Raw genomic sequence first — 25,914 nt, forward strand, 5'->3', positions numbered from 1 at the left:
TTTGGTCAGAGTAACTGTTGGACATTATGGTGGTAAATCTGAGTCGTATCTGATCATTGCTTAATTAATGGGTGGAATCCGGAGATGTTGCTGATATAATAGGGGGGGCCTAGCGCTAATTATTGGCACGCTTGTTTCAGCAGATCTATAATTTGCACCCCTTTTTGCGACCCTAGCTGCTCCTGCTTGCGCCGCCGCTGCCTATTGTTGCCCTCGCGTGATCTTTAGGAGAGAAATTGCTGCGGCCTTTTTCTCCCCCCCCCCCCTTTTTCCTTAAGATTAGTTGATGCGTGTCAAGAATATGGGCAAGAAACCTGAGAAGATCTAGGGGAAGGCCCCTGTAACAACACTACCTTAATTAGGTATAGTTAAACTTGAGCAAGTCAATAGTCACTAAGTCAAAGAGGTGAAATGTCCAATTTGCCCCTAAAAAGCTCATTTTGGAATTAAATAGGAAACTTGAGTTTTTATGTACAAACTTAAATTTTTGCCTAAATAGGAGTTGTAAAACTTTTAAATTCAAACAACTTTTATTAATAACACTTTGGCTGATTCGGAGTGAGAGAAGGTCAAAACTAAGTTTTAAATCAGGAGTGCATTAAAACCCTACAAATGACCTAAGTCCTGGAATTCATGTTTTTCTTCAAATTTGCAACCTGTTATCTCAATATTCTGTATCTAACCTCAAGTCTGGAAAACGTCCAAAGCGCGCATCTTGGCGAACCTGTTCCTCCAAAAATCTGAACTGTACTCAAGAAAAGTCCTTAATAGACGTTGGAGTCCTAAGACCGAATAACGTTTCCTTCAATTACACTTTGGCCTGATTCAAATGGGAAGCTACTCAAAATCTGAGCCAAAGTTGGCCAAAATGCTAAAAAAACAGCAAAACCGAGATCTGCCTATGTCCCCGAAGGCCGACGTTCTGCCAAACTTTGTAACTCCATAGTTTCAAATTCATCTCGTTTTCAAGAAAATTCCTTTTGTAAAGTTTGGAGCTGGATGTCAGGTCTACAAGTTTTACTTTTGGAGTTTCACGAGTTCTTTTAAAAAGTTTGGAGAAAAGGGCCCCAAAAACCAGCCCTTTTGGCTGCCTCAAAGGGCACCCCACTCAGCGCGCACCAAGAGCGCGCCCGCACATTCGCCCGTGCGCCACCTGCCGCATGGCCGCCGTCCACCGGTGAGCTCACCGTTGCCCAACTGGCCACCGCGACAAGACCGTCACGCGCCCGGCTGCTCAGTAGGCGAGCGCGCTTATCCCACCCCTCGCGTCACGCATCTCTTCGCTCCGTCCCAAGCAAGCTTCGCCTGCCGGAGGATGCCACGCCGCCGCCTCGGACCGGCCAAGCTCCGACCGCCTATCGCCACCCGAACAGCGACAACACCCACGCCTCGCTCCGCCAACCCCCAGTCGTGGCAAAGCTGCGCTTGCACGACCCGTTTTCCCCAAGGCCAATGACCGTGAGATCCTATCCCGCAGTCTCCGCGCCCCGGCCAATGGTGCCGCCGCCAATGGAGCTCCAGCCCACAGCCCACCGAACCCTCTGATCCTATCCACCCGTGCCTGAAGCTCCGCCTCACTCCCCCTCACCTCCCTGGCCCTATATAAGAACTTATGGCGCCACCTACGCTGCCCTCTGCTACTTCCAGCACTGCCGCTCCCCTATTTTCCAGCACCGTTGCACGGGTCTCCTGTGGAGCCCCCACCTTCGCGCCACCCCGCACCTCGCTGACACCACCGCTCGCTCCGCCGCACCACCGTGCATGTCTCCGACCGACTTGTTACCCTCACGGAGCCCCGCCGTCACCGAAACTTTGGCGGGACCCCGCCGCCGAAGCTACTTCTGTCCCCAAGCCGTTCCGCCACTGCCAAGCCTGCTCCGCCGCCCTAACCGCTACCAATCGACCCTAGGTGAGCCCGCGCTCCTCCTCGGTCACTTGTTGCCCTACTCGAGCCTTACCTTGCCAGAATTGGGCGAAGATCGCCGCCGGCCGCCACGAGGACCTATCTGTGTCATTTAACTTCTTACAGGGGCCTTAGCGCAAGAACTAGGGACCCCTGCAGAAATAAACCGTAGACCCGGGGGTTAGTTTGTAAGTTGTTTTTGGTTTATTGTTTTAAATCGGCAGAAAATGGGATAAACTTTGTAAATGCACCATAAATCGTAGAAAAATCAGAAAAATGCAAAACCACTTTTGTTGAACTCAGTAAACTATCTAGTTTCATACAAAAATAATCTTGTCCAGAGCTGAGAAAAATGTGAACCACTTGGAGTAGCTTAGTTTTGAAGTGTAGTTTGTAGGAAAATTATGGAACCTGGTGAGGAACAGAAAGAAACCCACCTTTCTTTATAAAGCATGATAAATAGGAGAAAAATATGGGAAATAGATGTGCTTCTCCAAAAATCATGATAAATTAACCAAAGTCTCTATAACACACCTTCAATCTACTATTAAATTTTCACCCTTAGAATCACTGTAGGTTTGAGATAAAAATGGTTAAGTGCATGCTACCCTTGGTCGTAAAATACTTCTAATTTTTTTTGTGGTAAACCAATGGTTCCCAAATTTTTATAGTAACTCATTCATGACACAAGTAAGGTGCTATAATTTTCTCAGTACCATATGTTGCTGTTTGCTTGTGAAACCACATTTTGGATAGGAAATCGGTTGAAGAGAATAAAAGAAATATAAGTCCTAATGCACCTAATTGGTAATTTTTGGAAGAGATACAAAAAAAACATTTGGAAGTAAATACCTCTCCAAATGAACCCTGAACAACCCCAAACACAACCCCACCTTCTTTATGCAACTCTAAGTTGTAAGAATCTTATATGTACACAATCACCATCAAAGTCAACCTCGAGTTTAAACCACAACCCACCTTACTTTATGAAGTTAATGAAAGTTAGAACCTTGTTTAGGTGAATGTGGCCGAAATGCAACTTTCTTTCCAGTAATAAGTCATGCCTTGCATCATTCGTACAAAAGCATGGACAAATCTGAACTCTATGCATGTGCATGTCATGTAGACGCTAATATCGCCGACGGAACCTACGAGCTCCACCATATGCTGGAAGAGGAACCCGTCGCAGAGCTACACCACGCGGAAGTTGAGCCCGAGCTAGATCAAGACCCCGAAGACCCGCTAACTTTTCCTGAAGGCAAGCCCCAGTGCATGTTTCCCTGATTTAAATTATGCAATATGTTGATGCTTATGATTGTGCATTTATGTTTTTAGGAGTTGGCTGAAACCGTAGATGCATGAACTTAGTACCTTGTTTTGAACACTAATTGCTAAGGCCGAGTAGTTGCTGTGCTAAAAAGGACTCGGTAAAAGTCGAGTGATTGTCTGTCACTCGCGAGTTATAGGAGTTGTGTGATTACTCTTTCTACAACTATAAGGATGACGGATGGGACCGGGAATGGTTCCGATGTGGTGGTTTGCCTCGTTTGTCTAGCAATGAACTTGCTAAGGTCGAAACTTGTCGGCGTTCATGATCAAGTATTTGAAAGTACTAATCTCATACCTAGTATGGGATAGGGAAGCCTAGTACCTGATTGAACTGGGGCGTGTCATACCTCCCCTGCTGTCCTTGGAACGTCATTCCCATGGTGCATCATGTGGGTGCAAGTGCGGTCATAGTATGGCAAACGACGGGACTATGGAGCATTGCATGCCAAAGGAAGTTTGGACCTGACACGTGCCTAAGGGATCGACGGGGACGATTGACAAAAGAAGCGACCCTACGCGGTGCGCGGATGTCGTGAGATTAGGTTCGCCATGCATGGTTAAGAAATTCAAATCGATTCGTCTGGCTCTCATAGTTTGGGACTACTTGATCACTATTCTGCACTGAGTAAAGATGGAACATGATGATGATGTAAATCTAGATGCTTGTCTTTAATTGTTTGGAAACAATGCTTGCTTAGTATAAGTTGCTAATCTAGATTGGGTAATGGACTTAGAACATGAACTAAAATATTGAAAGTAAGGACCAACTTTAGGTGTTTTGTCAAAAACAAACCCACAGCCAAAAAGCCTTGGATGTCTAGAACTCGGTGGCGTAGTTACCATCTGTCGGGTCAGTCTTGCTGAGTATTAGTTGCTCAGCCTTGTTTGTGGCTTAACTTTTCAGGTAATGTCGATAGTGTGGCTGTTGGCACCACTTGGCCTACCCAGCTCCCTCCGGGCTGGATAGTGGAGTGGGATCCCTCCTCCGACGATGAGGGCAGGGATCATTGATGTCATGATCGGCTTTGTCATGATATCGTGTATCGATGTTTAGTTTTCGGTTGTTTTACTCCGTCGTTGTTCACAACCTTGCAAACTTGTGTGGATTTCAAAAACTCTGATGTAATAAATTGTTGAACTATGTTCAACTGATGGGAATGTTGTATCTCTGTGCCCACTCACCTTCGTGTGAGCAATGCCTCTCGATCCTGAGTAAGTGGTTTATCGGATAAAATCCGACGGACGACCAAGTTGACTTGCTTAAAGTGCATGATCGCGTGTCAAGCGACTCAAGTGCATTTTAGTCAGGTTAATTTGGGCGGTTCTGCCATAACTTGCATCAAAGCTCGAGGCATGGTACGGAGAACAACATACCTTAAAACACCCTTTTTGGAATAAAACTTGCAAGAAACTAGTTGAAAAATTCATAAGTTCGTTAAGGATGAACTTAGTACGAGAAGCCCTAGGGGAATTTTTGGGATATTTAAGGTGGCTAGTAACTATTGGTTATTTATACTAACTTCCAGCACTTTTCGCCCACGTTTATACGTATGCAGAGTTCCACATCACGAGTATGCGAAGGGTGATAGGAATTCGATTCCAACGAGCCTATCATCACGGTTGTTTTCGCCCATGTTTATTACACGTGTGCAGGTTCCGTATGTTAAATCATGCGAAGGGTGGTATGGTTTGATTCCAACGAGCCTATCATCACGGTTGTTCGCCCACGTCTATTATACATGCGCAAGATTCCGCATCACGAGTATGCGAAGGGTTATAGGGTTCTATTCCAAGGAACCTATTTCCACGGTTGTTGCGCTGTCCATGCAGCGTTAAACGCATGGGTGTTGTTTCTATAGTGAACGGTAATGGTTGTGGACACTTTGATGAGTGCTGGCACGAAAGGTTCAAGATGTGATGTGATTTTCTGCAGGTACACTAACCAGTTTTGCGTACGAAGCGGTGATTAGCAGTTCGACTAGCTATTATAGTGAGAGCCGTATTGTTGCCTTGCCACCGGCACTAACTACGTAAGTCCAAAGCTTTTTGGCAATTGTTTCGGTTGTGAGGTTGACTTGTATGTGCATGCATTATGAAATAAAAATTGCAACCTAAAAGAATGAAGGTCGATCTCGCCTATATACTAAAAGTTGCACCGCGATAAGGACCTTCTAGCTGTCCTATTTCAGCAATGCAAGACTTGTTAAATATCTTTCGAGTTGTTCCAGATGTTAAATCTAGAAACTTTATATAAGGAAGTTGTGTTAAATGTCCTCAATGAAGTGCTGTTAAACTTTCATAAAATTTAACCCCCTAGGTTCAGAGTTATGATCAGATTTGTAACCCCCTGGTTGGCTGATAACACTGAGTGTACACCAGTTGGAGTTTTAATTTTTCGACCACCTTGAGGACTTTTTATGTTAGGCATCTTTTAATTAAAGTTTCTAAGCATTTAATAAAGAACTTGGTGGTAAACTTTCAGCTCCACTAGGTCTTTGGTTTGAGAGTTATGCTCATTTTACTTCAGCTCTATTTTGGAAAATTCCAGAATGTACCACTTGATAGAAACTTGAGCTTATCACCCTGTTAAGTTTTGTTTTAGCTCTACCTTTGAATACCAAACTTGTCACACACTACCTACAGAACATGTTGGTAAAATTTGAGGAATTTTGGATGAATACTTGCTGAGTTATGAGCTTTTCTCTAACTTGCAAGAAATCTGTTTTGATTTCCGAGTATTGATTCTGTTTCTCATTTGTCCTTTTGTTACAGATTGCTGACCCTGTGTATGTTGTTGTTGGTGTGGACAGCACCTCACACTCAACGTGCCTCCACTACGAGGGTTTTCCTGCCATACTGTGGGACACTTTGCGTTCGTTTGGGTACCCGTCACCGCCTGTTTACGCGGGACGTGGGTACCAGAATCACGGGATTCCCTGAAGTTGCGTGCACGTGAAGGTGCCCCCACCCCCTGACCAGCCACAGTGGCCACCTTTGGAGGTTGTGGCTGAGGGACACATGTTGGAGGATACGTGGGAGTTTGCAGCTTTGCAGGCACTGACACAGTTTTGCAAGGAGCACCCCCTTGAGATTGTGTTAGACCCGATTGGTTTGTTTCCTGCCATGGATAGGAGAGATGCGGATTGGTTGGACCACATGGAGCACATGGACTTGCTAGGTGTTTTGGACCCACAGCGCACGATTTTTATTTCAGCCCACTGCATGAATGTGTTCTACCGGATGATTGAGATGCAGAGTAGGGCTATGACCACCGTGATTGGGATGGCGGTGGCCAATCAGGTTGCTCTCACCATCGTGTAGAATGGTATGGTGGATTTGTCACTTGAGTTGGTGCAGAAGGATATCCAGATTGCTGATATGCAGACCTGGATTTCTAACTTAAAGGAGGAGATAGTGGACATGTTGCATGACATGGAGTTGTTGGCCGATCAGTTCTATGATGTGAACATGGAGTTGGCTGATGCTAATGAGCATCTACAGGAGCACCACGCTAAGCTTAATGCTATTCACGCCTTAGAGGTGCAGTAGGATGAGCCTATGGCTCAGGAGGAGGAGGAGCCTGAGGAGATCGAGGTCTTTTCGAGCATGAATTTTGAGGAGGCCGCCCCGCAGCCCCAAGTTGGCGACGCTCCCTCTCCTGCACTTAGCTTTGCCTCAGTAGGCAACCTTGACGACTTCTAGATGTATCGACATGTTGTGAGCAGTTTCTTTTATTGTACTCCTCAGCGACCTATATTTTGGGCTAGTGATGTAATAGTTTAGCTTGAATTGAGTATCTGTGTGTTGAAAAAACTGATTCCATGTACGGACTTGCCATTGCGAAGGGTTTGTGGTAATGTATTAAAAATATGGCAGAAATTCAGTGGCTGTTTCTCCTCAGTTTTAACCCTGTCTCCACTCATTTTTGATCCAAGGTTTGAATACCAAAATTGTGCGGAAACTTGTGTTCTAACCGCTCGTAAAATTTCAGCTCCTTTGGATCTGTCAAACTCCCGTTAGAATGAAAACTCCACCGCTCAGCTTGCTGAAAATCAGCCCAGGCAGCAACTCGCTAAATTGACTAAACAACCCCTTTCCTTCCTTTTCGGTCAGCAAGTGTAAAATAGCAATGGATATGTACGACATGTCTTAACCCTTGGCTAAGGATGAGAACCTTGGTATACTTCGGAGACGAGATATGCACCTACTCAATAAAGATATAATTGTTGTTTTCGCACTATCGGCAAGACCAATGCTTATGATTCAGCACATAGTTTTTCCTTGTGATTAAGCGAACTTTTGGGATTATGTGACTAATGGAAAGATTAATCTTGTAGATGGTGCACAGCACACGCTTTGGCTCTGTTCCCAGTAGCAGCGAGCAGAGGCAGGTGCCTCCACCGCCTCCACCTCCGCCCACACTAGAGGCGATCTTGGCCGCTCAAACTGAGCTACTGAGGCACATAGCCCAAGGGCAGCAATAGCAGCCTCAGGGAGGAAGAGCTCGTCAGCAACCTCGTGTTGCTCGCTATGACGACTTCTTGGGGACACAACCTCCTCTGTTCCATAAGACGGAGGATCCGCTCGACGCCGACGCCTGGATTCGTGCCATCGAATCCAAGTTCTCCCTCCTCACCGCACATTGCCCGGATGAGAACAAGGCTTAGTTCGCAGCACAGCAGCTGCGTGGTTCCACCCTCCTTTGGTGGGACCACTATCACGCCATGCAGCTAGCCGACCACGCCGTCAGCTGGGAGGAGTTCAAGATGGTGTTCAGGGCCCATCATATACCTGAGAGTCTCATGGAGCACAAGCTCAATGAGTTCCTAGCTCTCACCCAGGGAAGCCATGATGTCCTACAATATGCTCAGGTTTTCAATGACCTGTGTCGTTACACAGGCTATCATGCAGACTCCGATGAGAAGAAGAGGGACCGCTTCCGCAGAGGCTTGAGTCTTGAGCTCAAGGAAAGGCTGAATCCCATCAAAGTGGATTCCTTCAATGAGCAGGTGAACCTGGCAATTTCCCAGGAAGATTGCATGAAGGCCCTCAAGGCCGACATGAAGCGGAAGGCTCCAATGCTGACACCCAGCCCATCTACTCAGAAATACAAGATGGTTCCCCCACAGGCATCTCGCAGGCCCGCTCAGCCTGGGAGATGGGTTGCTCGACCCCCACCACAGGCAGCACCCCGTTTCCCCGGATTCTAGCCACAGGGGCCATGGCCTACCCTTCCAATGCCGCCACGCCCTGCCACTAGAAACCGCTGTTTCACCTACGAGAATATAGGACACTTTGCCAAGGACTGCCCCCGCAACAAGAATCAACGGCCTGGCCAGAGCAATGTGATGGGCAACAAAGGGAAGAAGCCCAGGGTGCAGGTCCAATAGGGCAGGTTAAACTTCACCAACCTTGACAAACTTCCAGAAGGCGCACCAGTGATGACGGGTACCTTCTCTATCCATAACCAACCCATCCTTATTCAGTTTGATTCAGGAGCCTCTCATAGTTTCATCGGGGCTAGAACCAATGCTAGGTGTGGGTTGAATTTCTGTCACACCAAAGGGGCATATATGATCTCTACCCCGGGTGGGAAAGTGGCCTCATACCAAATGAGCTGCAAGGTACCTATCAAATTAGGAAGGACCCTTATTAAGGAAAACCTCCTTATCATTGGTTTAGAAGGGATCGATGTTATCTTGGGTATGGATTGGATGACTCGACACCGAGTGGCATTAGACATCTCTACCCGAGCAGTCCACATAAATTCACCCACATATGGTAGCTCAACCATACACTTACCCCACCGAGAGTGCAAAAATTCTTGTGCCTATCCCATGACTAAAGCCCGATTGGAGGACATTCCAGTGGTATACGAGTATCCCGATGTGTTTCCAGATGATTTGTCGGGTATGCCACCGGATAGAGATATCAAGTTTGCTATTGAGTTGCAACCAGGCACCGCACCAATTTCAAAGAGACCGTACCGGATGCCACCCACAGAGCTGGCAGAGTTGAAGACTCAGTTACATGAGTTGTTGGAAAAAGGTTTCATTCGCCCAAGTACATCACCTTGGGGCTGTCCAGCTTTGTTTGTGAAAAAGAAGGACGAGAGTCTGCATATGTGTGTGGACTACCGACCTCTCAATGCGGTGACAATAAAGAATAAGTACCCATTACCCCGCATTGATGTTTTGTTCAATCAGTTAGCTGGAGCCAGAGTATTTTCTAAGATTGATCATCATTCCAGCTACCATCAAATCAAGATCCGACCGTGCGATATTCCCAAGACTGCTTTCTCTACCCGGTATGGACTCTACGAGTACCTAGTCATGTCATTTGGGCTTACTAATGCACCAACTTATTTCATGTATCTCATGAATTCGGTGTTCATGCCCGAACTTGACAAATTTGTTGTGGTATTCATCAACGATATCCTGGTCTACTCAAAGAATGAGGAAGAACATGCAGAGCACCTTCACATTGTTCTCCAACGTTTAAGGGATCACCAACTATATGCCAAATTCTCAAAGTGCGAGTTTTGGCTGGATAGTGTTAAATTCTTGGGACACACTATATCCAGTGACGGCATAGCAGTAGACCCAAGCAAAGTTCAAGAGGTGATGGACTGGAAGCCGCCCACTTCAGTTCATCAAATTCGAAGTTTTCTCGGTTTAGCAGGCTACTACCGGTGATTCATTCTTGACTTTTCAAAAATAGCTAAGCCAATGACTGAATTGTTAAAGAAAGGAGTTAGGTTTGTGTGGAGCGACAAATTTGAAGAAGCTTTCCACACATTGAGTAGATTGTTGACCTCCGCACCAGTTTTAGCTCAGCGAGACACCACTAAGCCGTTCAACGTTTATTGCGATGCCTCTAGCACTGGACTTGGATGTGTTCTTATGCAAGACAGCCGAGTCATTGCCTATGCCTCACGAGCGCTATGGCCACATGAGCTAAATTATCCTACTCATGATCTTGAATTAGCAGTGATCGTTCATGCTCTGAAAATGTGGAGGCATTATCTTATGGGAACTCGTTGTAACATCTATACGGATCACAAGAGTCTCAAGTATATCTTCACTCAAGCAAATCTTAACATGCGTCAGAGAAGATGGTTGGAATTGATCAAGGACTATGATTTAGAAGTGCATTATCACCCAGGCAAAGCCAATGTAGTGGCGGATGCTCTCAGTCGCAAAACCCATTGTAACTACTTGTCGGCAACCAACTTTGTCGAGACTTTATGCCATGAGATGGCTAAGCTCAATTTGGAAATTATCCCCCATGGCACCTTAAGTCATATTTTCATTGAGCCTACATTGGATGACCAAATTGTCCTAGCGCAATTGGAGGATAAAGAAATAAAACTTATCAAGAAGAAACTCGTGCAGAAAGATGAGGGATATAAGCACTTTCAACAGGATTGGAAGGGAGTTGTACATTATGAAGCTCGGCTAGTTGTTCCAAATAACCCTGATCTTAAGAAACAGATCATGGACGAAGCACACCTTTCCAAGTTTTTGATTCACCCTAGTAGTACCAAGATGTACCATGATCTCCGGCAAAATTTCTGGTGGAGTGGGATGAAGCCAGATATTGCACGTTACATCTCAGAATGCGATACTTGTCAACGAGTTAAAGCAAGCCACTTGAAGGTAGCTGGCACCTTGCAACCGCTGCCTATTCCCTCATGGAAGTGGGAGGACATAAGCATGGACTTTATGGTCGGATTACCTAATACCTCTCGCAAGCATGACTCCATATGGGTTATAGTGGACCGACTTACTAAAACAGCGCATTTCCTTCCGGTACACACCACTCACACCATACAGAAATATGCAAAGCTATATCTTGACCGAATTGTTTCCCTACATGGTGTGCCAAAAATGATCATCTCAGATCGAGCTAGTCAGTTTGTAGCACACTTTTGGGAACAATTACAGTCTTCGCTTGGCACTAAGCTAATTCATAGCTCCACATATCACCCCCACACAGATGGACAAACTGAGAGGGTCAACCAGATATTGGAAGATATGCTACATGCTTGTGTCATTCACTACGACAAGAGCTGGGATAAATGTTTGCCCTTAGCAGAGTTTTCATACAACAATAGCTACCAAGCTAGCTTGAAAATGGAACCTTTTGAAGCCTTGTATGGACGTAGATGTCAAACCCCGTTAAGTTGGTCACAACCAGGAGAAAGAATGGTTTATGGACCCGATTTGGTAATGGAGGCCGAAGAAAAAGTGAGAGTTATCCGAGAAAACCTTAAGGCCGCCCAGTCCCAACAAAAGAGCTATTCCGATAAGAGGAGGAGACCTATCCAATTTGAAGTTGGGGATTTTGTATACCTCCGAGTATCACCGACTAAGGGCATAAAGCACTTCGGAGTAAGGGAAAGTTGGCTCCACGCTATATTGGTCCATATGAGATTGTGGAAATTTGTGGACCTGTAGCATACCGAGTTAAACTCCTGGAGAAGATTGCTATGATACACGATGTTTTCCATGTCTCGCAACTCAAAAAGTGTGTTCGAGTTCCAACAAAAATTCTTACACCGGAAGAATGGGAGATCAAACCCGATTTATCTTACAAGGAGTATCCTGTTAAGGTCCTCGACTGGAAAGAAAGACATACTCATAGACAAATGGTGAAAATGTTCAAAATTCAGTGGAGTAATCATACGGAAGATGAAGCGATTTTCTTTTCCGTGGTTTTCTTTTCGTTCAGGGAGGTACGTTGCACAAGCCACACTAGTTCCTTTCTTCACTAGAATCTCAGGGCGAGATTCCTTTAAGGGGGGAGGCTGTAACAACTCTACCTTAATTAGGTATAGTTAAACTTGAGCAAGTCATTAGTCACTAAGTCAAAGAGGTGAAATGTCCAATTTTCCCCTAAAAAGCTCATTTTGGAGTTAAATAGGAAACTTGAGTTTTCATATACAAACTTAAAGTTTTGCCTAAATAGGAGTTGTAAAACTTTTAAATTCAAACAACTTTTATTAATAACATTTTGGCTTATTCGGAGTAGGAGAAGGTCAAAAATAAGTTTTAAATCAGGAGTACATTAAAACCCTACAAATGACCTTAAGTCCTGGAATTCGTATTTTTCCTCAACTTTGCAACCTGTTATCTCATAATTCTATATCTAACCTCAAGTCAGACCCTTAATAGAAGTTGTAGTTCTTTGAGTGTGTTCCAACTTTGTTGCACTGACCCAGGTCCAAATCGCAACCAAACTTGCTCAAAACTTGGTCAAAATTGTGTAAAACAGTCAACTCAGCCTTTTTGGCATTCCAGCGCTAAGTCTGGAAAACGCCCAGAGCGTGCATCTTGGCGAACCTGTTCCTCCAAAAATCTCAACTGAACTTAAAAAAAGTCCTTAATAGATGTTGGATTCCTAAGACCGAAGAACTTTTCCTTCAATTACACTTTGGCCTGATTCAAACGGGAAGCTACTCAAAATCTGAGCCAAAGTTGGCCAAAATGCTGAAAAAAATAGCAAAACTGAGATCTGCCTAAGTCCCCGAAGGTCGGTGTTCCGCCAAACTTTGCAACTCCATAGTTTCAAATTTGTCTCGTTTTCAAGAAAACTCCTTTTTTAAAGTTTGAAGCCGGATGTCAGGTCTACAAGTTTTACTTTTGGAGTTTCACAAGTTCTTTTGAAAAGTTTGGAAAAAGGCCCCCAAAACCGGCCCTTTTGGCTGCCTCAAAGGGCACCCCACTCAGCGCGCGCCCGGAGCGCGCCAGCACATTCGCCCGTGCGCCGCCCGCCACGTGGCCACCATCCACCAGCGAGCTCGCCGTCGCCCAACTGGCCTCCGCGACAAGATCGCTCATGCGCCCGGCTGCCCAGTAGGCGAGCGCGCTTATCTCACCCCTGGTGTCACGCATCTCTTTGCTCTGTCCCGAGCAAGCTTCGCCCGCCGCAGGACGCCACGCCGCCGCCTCGGACCGGCCAAGCTCCGACCGCCTATCGTCGCCCAGACAGCAACCACACGCGTGCCTCGCTTCGCCAACCCCCAGCCGCGGCAAAGCTGTGCTTGCACGACTCATTTTCCCCAAGGCGAATGACTGGGAGATCCTATCCCATGCTCTCTGCACCCCGACCAATGGCCCCGCTACCAATGGAGCTCCGACCCGCAGCCCACTGAGCCCACCAATCCTATCCGCCCGTGCCTGAAGCTCCGCCTTACTCCCCCGCACCTTCCTGGCCCTATATAAGGACTTATAGCGCCGCCTATGCCGCCCTCCGCTACTTCCAGCACCACCGCTCCCCTGTTTTCCAGCACCCCTGCACTGGTCTCCCATGGAGCCCCCAACTCCGCGCCACCCCGCACCTCGATGACACCACCGCTCGCTCCGCCGCACCATCGCGCACGTCTCCAAGTGACTTGTTGCCCTCCCGGAGCCCCACCGTCGCCGGAACTTCACCGGGACCCTGCTGCTGAAGCCGCTTCAGTCCCTAAGCTGCTCCGCATGTGCACAATCACCATCAAAGTCAACCTCAAGTTTAAATCACAACCCACCTTACTTTATGAAGTTAATGAAAGTTAGAACCTTGTTTAGGTGAATGTGGCCGAAATGCAACTTTCTTTGCAGTAATAAGTCATGCCTTGCATCATTCGTACAAAAGCATGGACAAATCTAAACTCTTTGCATGTGCATGTCGTGTAGAAGCTAATATCACCGACGGAACCTACGAGCTCCACCCTACGGTGGAAGTGGAACCCGTCGCGGAGCTACACCACGCGGAAGTTGAGCCCGAGTTAGATCAAGACCACGAAGACCCGCTAATTTTTCCTGAAGGCAAGCCCAAGTGCATGTTTCCCTTATTTAAATTATGCAATATGTTGATGCTTATGATTGTGCATTTACGTTTGTAGGAGTTGGTTGAAACCTTAGATGCATGAACTTAGTACCTTGTTTTGAACACTAATTGCTAAGGCTGAGTAGTTGCTACGCTAAATAGGACTCGGTAAAAGTCGAGTGATTGTCTGTTACTTGCGAGTTATAGGAGTTGTGTGATTACTCTTTCTACAACTATAAGGATGACGGATGGGACCAGGAATGGTTCCGATGTGGTGGTTTGCCCCATCTGTCTAGCAATGAACTTGCTAAGGTCGAAACGTGTCGGCGTTCATGATCAAGTGTTTGAAAGTACTAATCTCATACCTAGTATGGGATAGGGAAGCCTAGTACCTGATTGAACTGGAGCGTGTCATACCCCCCTGCTATCCTTAGAACGTCATTCCCATGGTGCATCATGTGGGTGCAAGTGCGGTCACAGTACGGCAGAGGCCGGGACTATGGAGCATTGCATGCCAAAGGAAGTTTGGACCTGACACGTGCCTAAGGGATCGACGGCGACGGAGAACAAATGAAGCGACCCTTCACGGTGTGCGGATATCGTGAGATTAGGTTCGCCATGCATGGTTAATAAATTCGAATCGATTCGTCTTCCTCTCACAGTTTGGGACTACTTGATCGCTATTCTACACTGAGTAGAGATGGAACATGATGATGATGTAAATCTTGATGCTTGTCTTTAATTGTTTGGAAACAATGCTTGCTAAGTATAAGTTGCTAATCTAGATTGGGTAATGGACTTAGAACTTGATCGAAAATATTGAAAGTAAGGACCAACTTTAGACATTTTGGCAAAAACAAACCCACAGCCAAAAAGCCTTGCATGTCTAGGAGTCGGTGGCGTAGTTACCACCTGTCGGGTCAGTCTTGCTGAGTATTAGTTATTCAGCCTTGTTTGTGGCTTAACTTTTCAAGTAATGTTGATAGTGTGGCTGCTTGCACCACTTGGCCTACCCAGCTCCTTCCGAGCTAGACAGTTGAGTGGGATCCCTCCTGGGACGGTGAGGGTAGGGATCATTGATGTCATGATCGGCTTCGTCATGATATCATGTATCGACATTTAGTTTTTGCTTGTTTTACTCCGTCGTTGTTCACAACCTTGCAAACTTGTGTGGATTTCAAAAACTTTGATGTAATAAATTGTTGAACTATGTTAATTGTATGGGAATGTTGTAATCTCTGTACCCACTCACCTTCGTGTGAGCAATGCCTCTTGATCCTGAGTAAGTGGTTTATTGGATGAAATCTGATGGACGACCAAGTTGACTTGCTTAAAGTGCATGATCGCGTGTCAGGCGACTCAAGTGCATTTTAGTCAGGTTAATTTTGGCGGTTCCGCCACAACTGCGGCCACCAGCAAGTTGAGATCCAAATCAAAGAAGGGTTAGGAGCCCGAGTTGTCGGCGCCCAAATGTGTCCTGATGAACTAGACTGTGCCGCCACCTCCTGGTATCACCTAGTAGCATTCTGTGATGAAGGCGTCGGCAGTTCAGGCCTTGGTTGATGCAAAGCTTCTTCAACCAAGGGTTGAGCTTGAGTGGAAGCCCACATATAGGAATGCATGGCAATTCAAAGAGCATCCCAAGAATACGGTGATGCTGGCTCATTTTGTGGAAAGAGGACTGGCTGTGCCTACTTCTGACTTCTTTAGGGGTATTCTCGAGTACTATAATCTTTAGTTAGTCCACTTGAACCTGAATGGAGTGCTGCATATGGCTATCTTGTACACTCGTGCGAAGTGTACTTGGGTGTTCTGCCTAGTTTGGATCTGTTTAGAAAATTGTTTCGGTGTAAGCCACAACCCAGCGCGACTAGGACATAAGTCTTTGGAGGGGCTGGGTTTCGGTGGAGGAACTCCAGTGCATATCTAGAGTATGATCTGCCTGATTCCCATAGTGATTGGAAGAAGAGGTGGTTTTATATTGGCAATCATGATCCTGTCTTGCTAGTAGTCACCGGCCATGCTCCAAAATATGCAGACAACTGGGTGACTGAGCCCGAGGATACCTCTGAGATCGCCAATTTGTTGGCGCAGATTTCTGAGTTGAGATCTTTGGGGTTGACTGGGATCAATGTAGCTGCCAATTTCCTTAAGCGCAGAGTTGCAGCAGTGTGCTCACTCAGGCTTCGAGTATACGGGTTTTGATGACCCGTCACGTATGTCTTCTGAAGACGTATCTGACGACGACATGGACGCATTGTTGGGCAAGTTTATCAGGAATTATCAAGGAGTGCCAGTACTCCCGGGAGTCCTTCAGTAGTTCGATGGTTGGTATGGACCCACAGAGGTATTTTTGCTTCATTTTGTGTAGTCGAAGACGTAGTCGGTTGATTTTGTTGACTAGTATTTTTCGTTTAACAATGTTGTCTTGTGGTTTGTAGTCCCGAGTGATGCTTGGTTTCTTGCCCACGCCTTCCGAGGGTAAAGAGGTAGCTGAGGTTAATGCTGAAGATGCACCTTCTACTCCTTCAGCTAAGAGATGCCGAGTAGTACGAAAGAAACCTGCTACTCAGCATGTTGCGACTTCCTCGGGTTTGAACCCCGAGGGGTCGCAGGGTACCAAGGTGTGTAGTCACGTGTTGCATTTCAGTACTTTTGAGTTTCTTGTTGACTTAGTCATATTACTTGTAGAATACTTACGATATTAGTCTGTGTGTTGAAAAGGCCACCGACTTGACCTTTGGTGATGATGAGGCTACTTCTGATGAAGTAGTCACAATTGCCAGAGATGCAGCTACAAGTGTCGTGGCTATTTAAGAGCCGCCCATGGAGGAAGCGCCGTTAAACTCGGGGTCAGTAGCCCTCGAGCAGGTAGCCCCTGAGTTGGGAGCCCCCATGTAGTTTACTGAGCCATCAGGTGATGAGGCCACTCTTCTGAGCTGGCAGATGTTGTGAAGACACCGGGAGTGGCTGCTCACACCTTGTTGCCTGAGGATATTACCGGTGGTGAGTACGCGATCTATTCTGGTAGTTGTGCGTACGTAGTCTCAACCTTGGTTCTTTCAAGGCTTGGTGAAAGAGTAGAGGACCTTCCTCCTGTGGCCCCTGTGGTGCTAAGTATCCAGCCGGCGGTAGTTGAGAAGAGGCATGGTCGTCTGCCACCACGATCAGCTCGGTAAGGGTTTGTGTAATCTTTCCTTTTGATGATTTTTGTACTATGTAGATAGATGAGAACCCCGTGACTTGATCGATCCAGGGATGCTGAAGACATTATTCCCGTCGAGATGGGGGCGGAGGCTGCTCCGTTGACTACCCTCTCTGGGCCCATAGTCGACTTTACTATGGAGGATGCACCTGAGATCGAAGACGCAAGTCGTTTAGGTGCTACTATATCCATGCTACAGGAGGTTGGTGCTGGTGCCTTAGCACTGGTTGTTGCGATAGAAGTAGGCGAAGTCGGTGCAACAGGTATGTTACTAGAGTATCGACGCTTTTGAAGGAGAACTCCTTTGTATCCAATAATTAACCATGTTTTTTTCTTGTTAGGGGTTGTTGTGGGCAAAGATTAGGAGCCTCAAGTCGCCAAGAGCACTGGGGGTCCGGTACTCGAGCTGCCACCAGAGTTGGAGATCAAGAGAGCTATCCAGAGCTTTCAGGTGCGTATAACCCATTTTCTTTGACTAATTGTTTTTTTACAAGTCTTGATGCTTGTGTTGTGCTTATTGTAGGATCTGTATGATAGGGCTCAGAAAAATACTCGGGCTCTTCAGGAGCACAGTGAAGCCGCACAGCGGGTAGCACAACTGGAGCAAGAGTGTTGCCATCTTATAGATTCCCTGAGAGTTCACGAGGAGGCTGCAAAGTCTTTTGCAATTGAAAGGAATGATCATGAAGTCCTCCAGGAGCGATTGGAGAGTCGCTATAGGTCTTTGAACTAGAGATATCAGGGTGAGTACTCATAGTTTTTGAGTATGTTTGATTATAGTCGTAGATTCTGATCTGTGTGGTGTTTGGCGCAGAGCTCAAAAACAAAGAGGCCGCTGCGAGTAGCCAACTGCTTGATTCGAGAAATGCTCATGATCGGGTAGCCGATGAGGCGGCCCACCTTAGGGCAGCATTGGCTGAAACTCAGGCAGCCTTTGAGCATGATGGGGATAGAAAGAATCAGAATGGAGTAATGCTAGTCCCGCAGAGGCCATGCTAGAACCGTGCAGAGGCTGGAAGGTGAGCTCCAAGAGTTGACTAGTGCTGCTTAGGATGTAGTCAACACTATTGCTCCACTCGAAGATGATGCTGAGCCTCGCTCGCTAGTCGAGAGACTAAGAGCTGCCCCGGGTAGATTTGCTAGACTGTGTAAGATTGTCTGCAAGCAGGTCCTTGCAGTGGTTAAGTCATATTACCCGAGGGCAAACTTGTCGGCAGCTGGCGATGGAATTTCCTGGAACTACACGGAGGATGCCTATGCGTAGTATCTTGAGGAGGCGGAGCCTATTGCGGCAAAGATGACCGAGTTCGTATCTTTGGAGGACCCTAGTCTTTTGAACTCGAGTTGTATTTTTTTGTCAAATACTTGTGGCTGTACTCAAACAATTGTCTTGTAAATCTTGCTCTGAAATTCTAATATGATCGATGATCTTTGGTTGACTTTGTAGTCGGGAAAATAAATCCGAGTAATCGAGTAGTTGTAGTATCCGATGTGGTGTCCAATTATTGGAGTTGCTGTTGAGGGTACTATGACTATTATTGCTTTGTACTTGAGAGGATGCACGGGTGTACTGTTCACTTTTGTCCGCTGCGCTTAGTGCGGTCACGAGCGTGTAGTTAAAATGTCTGCCTGGCCCTTGTCAGTGCCTCAGGCTGATCGTTACGAGCGAGCAATAACTGCGAGTAGTTGGTAGTTGCAGCCCTTTGGCTATAAACGAGCCCCTGGGTACTCGACCAAGGTCATGCCCTTCAGTACAGCAATGGCTTGCTTCAGGTTGTTGTTGTTTGATAGTAGAGAGCTTCCAATGAACGGTGGTGCTAGAAGATTCCTCGTAGATTAGAGCCACCTTCTCTCCACACACTCTTGTGCTCGTAGGGATAGCCGCGATGCTAGAAGAATCCTCGTAGGAGGGTTTGCTGCATCCCTCATCTTGCAACTCGCAATCCAGCTCAGTCTGTGCTGGAACTCGCGGGTGAAGGATGATGAGCTCTACGGTCTTTATCCGACTCCCTGATGAGAGGTGGAGGTGTGGCATACAGTAAGGATCTGTGCACCGAAGCTGTCCAGGGAGCAGCTCAGGGAGTGCACTTCATCTTCCTGGTGCTTTTCTTCCTGATCCTACGTCGGGTATTCATCCTGTCGCCGTCGAGGGAGCGGCGGTGAAGGAATTCCTGGTGTTGTCAGGGGAAAGGACCAGGGTATGACTGCGTATTGCACAGCTTCCTCGTGTGCAGGTCCTGCCTTTTGACACTGCTTGCACCTTGGTAGTCGAGCAATCACCGGGCCTATGTATCCTTGTGATGTAGTAAAAGCCTGGGACTTCTGTTCTAACTACTAGTAGGTAGTTGCTTGCAGTCGTTGTTGTGCAATTGTGTTGTATTTTGTATACCCTAACTTCATTGGGTAGTCGAATGTAACTCTGTGGAGCTTTGTTAATGCAAAGAATGCAATTATGAAGTAAGCTTGAATACTCCTTGTCTGATGGTTGCGGTAGTCTTGTGCCTTTGAAGAGTAAATGACTAGCGCCGTAGTCGTGGCTTCTTGTCGTAAGTGTTGTAGCCCAGTAAGTGAAATGACTTGAGTCGTGGCTTTGTGAGGCCACTTAGTCTTGTAGAGATGAATTGGCAAGAGAGTGTTGAAACTCTGTGAAGCTGAAAAGCTTGAGTGGCAGTGAATAGCCGACAAGTTGTGATAACTCGAAGAGACTTGATGAAAATAAGTCAGAAGTGGAGCGCTGGGTCTCGCAAAGCTGGAGAGCTCGAGTGGCTATGAATAGCCGACGATTTGTGATAACTTGAAGAGACTTGATGGAATCAAGTCGAAATCAGAGCGCTGGGGCTCGCAGAGCTCGAGTGGCTATGAATAGCCGAACGAAGGCAAAGTGTTTGCCAAAGAACTTTGTTGTTTAATAGACTGTGGGTGAAAACCCAAGTACATGTCATGTAGTATGCTATTAGTAATAGCGACACAGATGCTCTATATTCCAAGAGTGTGATATTCCTTCACCTGAAAGTTCTTGTAGTCGGTACGATCCAGGCCCTGTGACCTTGGATATGACGTAAGGACCTTCCCATGGCGAGTTGAGTTTGCGCAGCCCTGATGTGTCTTGGATGTGTTTAAGGACCATGTTACCCACATTGAAGGAACAAAATAGATCCTGTTCTTCCTTGAGCGAAACAGCAACCTCCGACGGCTTCCCGTGTTCTTCAGTGGTCGTTTCAAGACGCAGGCCCACTATATTCATGGCGACTCTTTCTTCAATCCCTGAGGTACATTTCCCATCTTTCACCATTCTTCTTGCATTCTTGCTTTTTCTCATCTGATCTAGAAATTTCCGCATCCTCATGAACTTAGGAATAGGATCACTATTCCTATAGACGACAAGCCCGGATTTATCTGCTTAGGCCCCATGGGGAATCCTGACCCAATGGATCTAATCAACCTAGAAACCAATAGAATCCCCTTCAAGCTTGCATCTATGGATCTTACCAACTGGAACCAAACCTTCAGATCTTGGCTCGGCCATACAGCAGGATGGAAAAATTGGTATCTCAGGATGGCAGCTTCGAAAAGGCCTCTTTGGGAGCAATACAACATCAGCCAATGCATCACCCTCTCCTTGTCAGACATGGCCCAAAACGAACCCATGCTCATTGCCGCATCGTATTTCTGGTCAGATGCCTTGAACTCTTTCTTGTTTGGTCATGGGCCGATGACTCCCACACTAGCCGATGTTCTGATGCTAACAGGTTTGGACATCACCTCTGTTGATAATGCATTCGCCCTTCCTGCAAAAGCTTCTCATTAGTTGGAAACAAAGACCATTGGCGGATGGAAAGGCTACATCAGCTGTCATGCTAAAACTGGAACTATCGATGCCAGGGAACATGTTGCCTTCCTGAATATGTGGCTGGACAAGTTCATCTTCTGTGGACGATCGGCTGGACCAACTACCAATCTGCAAATCTTGGCTAAAGCACTGTCGATGGGGAATTCAATTCCCTTAGGAAAACACCTCCTTGGATCAGTCTATCACTTGCTACACTAGGTGTCAATCAAGCTATCGGCTGGACAACCCATCAGCAACCTAGGCGGCCCTTGGTGGTTTATCAACTTGTGGCTCAACCTACACATGCAACACGTCTTGGGACAAGACATCAAGAACATGTCTTTCCTGAAAGATCAGTCAGAGGACAAGGACCCTGAAACTCGCCGATACACATCTTATGGTGAAGCCGTTTTTGTCTTCCCTGGTGACAAACAGTCTCCTTTCGAGGTGGCCGATTTCTTCAGATGCTTCTACAATGGTCTTACCAACGAGGCAACAATTTGGTATGCTTATGCCGATGAAGACCCTCCTTTTGAACTACCCATCAACTTCAATTTTGCTACAGCTACATTTAGCGCAGAAGACCTCGAAGTAATCATCAAGCCTGGAATCCTTCCAGCCAACTTGTTTGCTGGGAAAGGTCAACACCCGACCTATGAGTTTTATCATCCATTGGCTGCATCCCGCTAGCTCGCTTTTGGGCAATTGCTGATAAAACTTTTCTTTGCCGATCTCGTGAAGCCTAGGGAAAAACTTTCCAGCCGCCTTGAGTACAATGGATTAAAGAGCCTAATTCTGGATGCCAACACCATAAACTTAGAATCATGGAAGCTCGCCTCTTTTACTACCAGACCTTTCAAGTCATGGTGGGGTCAGCATCTCTTTTGCGTATCGGCAGGAGTCTATTGCCAACAGCTCAGCCCAAACTTCATCGATCCTGATCGAGAGGTGACACTGTCGATCTCACTAATTCTTCTTCCTCTTTTTCATAAAGGTTCCTTTCCCACTAACATTTTCTCTCATGTAGAATGCTAACTAGAAACCTCCAACCATGAGCCAAAGTGAAAAGCCGATTTCTTACGCACCCGCATCAGCAACTCCTCATATCGGCCATAACGCTTCATCTCTGGCAGATATAGCCACAGGTCGATCTTTGAAACGCAACCCCTTCCTCAAAGAAGACGACTTGTAAGAAGCTTATCCAAAAGCACTCCTCATCGGCCGAAGCAATCGACCCATCGGCAGCGGCATCACTTCTGATAGAAGCTTTCCAGGTAATTCCACTATTAAGTTTCCTTAGATAAATTACAGAGCTAACTCTGTTTCTTTCAGATATCTGCACATCCTATACCAAATCAACCTACTCTGGAATCGACCATGCTTCCGACCCCTCCATCGACCGCTCAACAGGCCGAAGAGATTCTAGGAACTGAACTTACTACGACCTTGCAACCTGAGGTACACAGTATGCTTTGCTCTTGATCTTCTCAACCTTTGTTGCTAAAATCGGCCAGATCTATGTGCAGACCGATCCAAACACATCGGTCACTCTACCCGAACCATCGGCTACGTCAACTCTAGAGGTATAATATTGTCTGCTATACTTGAATTCAAGGCTTTCTATTTTTTATCAAAAATATTCTTATGGAATCTTCTTTTCCCCAGGAGAATATTCCAAGTATCGTATCAACCACGGCTCCAGAGCCGATCATTATCCAAGATTGTCCAGCCGACACGATCCTAGAGGATGAGCCACCTTCTAAGGAGCCGGTCCATCAAGAACATCCATCCAATGTAGCAGCACCATCAACACAAGCTAAAGAGATTCGTTGGAAGATGGTAAACACTCCTCACATTCACTAGCCGATTTTCCACCAACTAGCATCATCGGCTTACACTTCATTAATCTTTTGTAGGCTCAGGACTCACCAGACAACAGCCTTTTCTCCTTCCAAATCGAAGAACTTCCTGAAGAAGATGAAGTCCTATCACATCCATTGGCTCTGGGATCCCTATCTAAAGACGTGAAGACCAAACTTCGAAACATATTGGACTTCCTCAACCGGGACATTGGCTAGCTGGTTGAAGACGCAGAACCGATACGGAACATCTTTTGTGGCCTCAAAGGCCCAATTCCAGAAGAAATAGAAGAGGCCCTGATACCCGCAGCCTTCATTGAGAATCAGCAAGTTCCAGTGTTGAAGGCATTACGTCGCTTAGCCGATCGATCCACATAGGAGCAATTGCTCAAGGACAAGGAGTCTCACAAGCTCCGTGCTGAGGAAATTCACAAGAGGATCCGCATCTTAAGCAATTTCCGTCCTGACATCATCGGCGAGATCGATCGGCTCAAGGCAAGGAGAGCAGCGCTGATGAAAGAGCTGAAGGACATTGAGGACGCCATCACTGTTGAAGAAAACAAGCTTGCCCAACTTCCGGGTGCCATCAAAAAATTGGAACAAGAGAAGAAGCTGCATGCTCAATCGGCTTATCGGCTACACAAGAGTATATAGCCGATTTTTGGTTCAGCCAATGCCGATCGCAGAGAGATCGAAGAGGCCAATCAAATTCACATGCGTGCAATAGATGACATCCGTACAATCTTGGGACCGTTGTAACAAACTTTATTTTAATTTTTATATATCTTCTGCACTTGATGATTATCTTTTCGTGATGAAAATACTTTAATGCTCATACTGCAATTGGCTGAAATGCAAACTGACTGCCCTTCTGCTACTCTGTTTGACTCACCAACGGCTACCTCATTCAAAGCATTCCTTTTGACCGACTGTTCTGCGCTTCAAACATTTCAGATTCTTTCAAAACCGCCTTATAAATACAATCACCAATGCCCCTCTTGAAAGCATTCAAAAAATTGCACAAACTCTGTCCCTCCACAAGTTTCTCAAACCAGACCGAATCCAAATAACCAAGATGGCTTTCTTTTCATCAGTCAATCAGGTACCACTCTACAATCTTGTTCTCAATCAATTGTTCTGAATCAATTCTCATCTGCAATTTACGCTCTTTATTCTCCCTTCTCCCAAGTGAACCCGGCGAACAATCAACTTGAGGCGATCATCCAGATCCTCAAATCCAACGAGAAGCTCTCTCAAGCGAACAAAGATCTGATCCAGACCAATCTTGATCAAATCAGAGATTACATTCCCTCGGATGTCGAGCTGGTTTCATCTGCAATCAACTCCACAAGTTCAAGTTGGCAGGTGCGACAATTGGCAACTCAAGCACGAGGCCTTCGGCTTTCCTCTTTGATTCTCAAAAGCAACTGACTACTCTGGAAGCTAGAACGGATCAGCTTCTGCAAGAACTGAACCAGATCAACAGTGAGATTGATATAACCACAACTCAACCGGGACTCCATCCGGGCTTGCTTCACCAAAGGGAACAAGCAATCGCTAATCTTCAAAACGAAGACAACCAAGCTCGCCTGCGCGCGATAAAATTGATCCAAGACTTCTTGGGTTTGATGTAATGTCTTGTTGTACCTCGATAACCTAGAGATTGCAGATATTATTTGTTCTTGGGTTCGATAATATGGCCATGTACCAGCCGACATACCAAACTAAAATCGGCTTACTCGTATCTCATCGGCTATCAGCGTGTCTGCTTTTCTCCTTTTTGCACTAAAGGCCATACTCGCAGTATCGGCTATGACAGTCCGAAGCCTTAAGCCATCAGCTATGCATCTACCCATATACTGGGGTAGTACTTCTTCAAGTATTTCCCATTCAAAGCTCTAGCGAATTCTTTTCCTTCAAGTGTTTCTATAATATATGTGTTGCCTGGAGCACAACGACTCACCCGATATGGCCCTTCCAATGTAGGCGACCATTTTTCGTATTTAGTATCTTTAGACCCTATTACAACACCAGTTTCCAGCCCAGATCTCCCTGGGAAAAGTCTTTGACTTTGACCTTCTTATCATACCATCTGGCCACTCTTTTTTTTTCCTTCAATACTGATCAAAGCCCTTAGCCAATGACCAGCTAGATCTTCCAACTCCCCTTTCATCAGGATTGAGTAATTGTCGACTGTCAGTTGATCTTGCAACGATATACGTCTTGATCCTGTTTTCAATTCCCAAAGCCAAATCGTTTCATGCCCATAAACCAAGTGATAAGGGGATACTTTTGTAGCACCAGGTCATCCGATATGCCCATAAAGATTCATTTAGCGTAACATGCCAACGTCTTGGTTGCTCTTCAATTTTTCTTTTAATTAACTTCATAATCCCCTTGTTGGATGCTTCAGCCTGACCATTTGCTTGAGCATAATACGAAGAAGAATTCAATAGTTTAATTCCCATACTGGCAGCAAATTCCTCAAATTCCCCTAAAGTGAACATAGTCCCCTAATCGGTTGTGATAGTCTGAGGGATACCGAACCGATAGATAATGTGCTCTTTAACAAAGTTGATCATGCTTGCCGATGTCACATTCTTCAAAGGAATTGCTTCAACCCATTTTGTAAAGTAATCTGTTGCTACCAATATGAACCTGTGACCCTTGCTAGATGATGGATAAATATGGCCGATTAAGTCAATCCCCTAACTCCTGAATGGCCACAGCTTAATTATAGGATTCATAGCCGATGTTGGGGCTCTCATCACGGTTCCAAACCTTTGGCAATCCTTACAACCCTTGTAATACTTGAAGCAATCTTCAAGGATATTCGGCCAGTAGTACCCATTATTTCTAATCATCCATTTCATTTTAAAGGCCGATTGATGAGCCCCACAAACTCCCTCATGAATTTCGCCCATCAAGCTTTTTGATTCTTCAACACCAAGGCACTTGAGCAAGACCCCATCAATCG

This window comes from Setaria viridis, chromosome 2 (assembly GCF_005286985.2).
Source record: "Setaria viridis chromosome 2, Setaria_viridis_v4.0, whole genome shotgun sequence".
Taxonomy (NCBI): domain Eukaryota; kingdom Viridiplantae; phylum Streptophyta; class Magnoliopsida; order Poales; family Poaceae; genus Setaria; species Setaria viridis.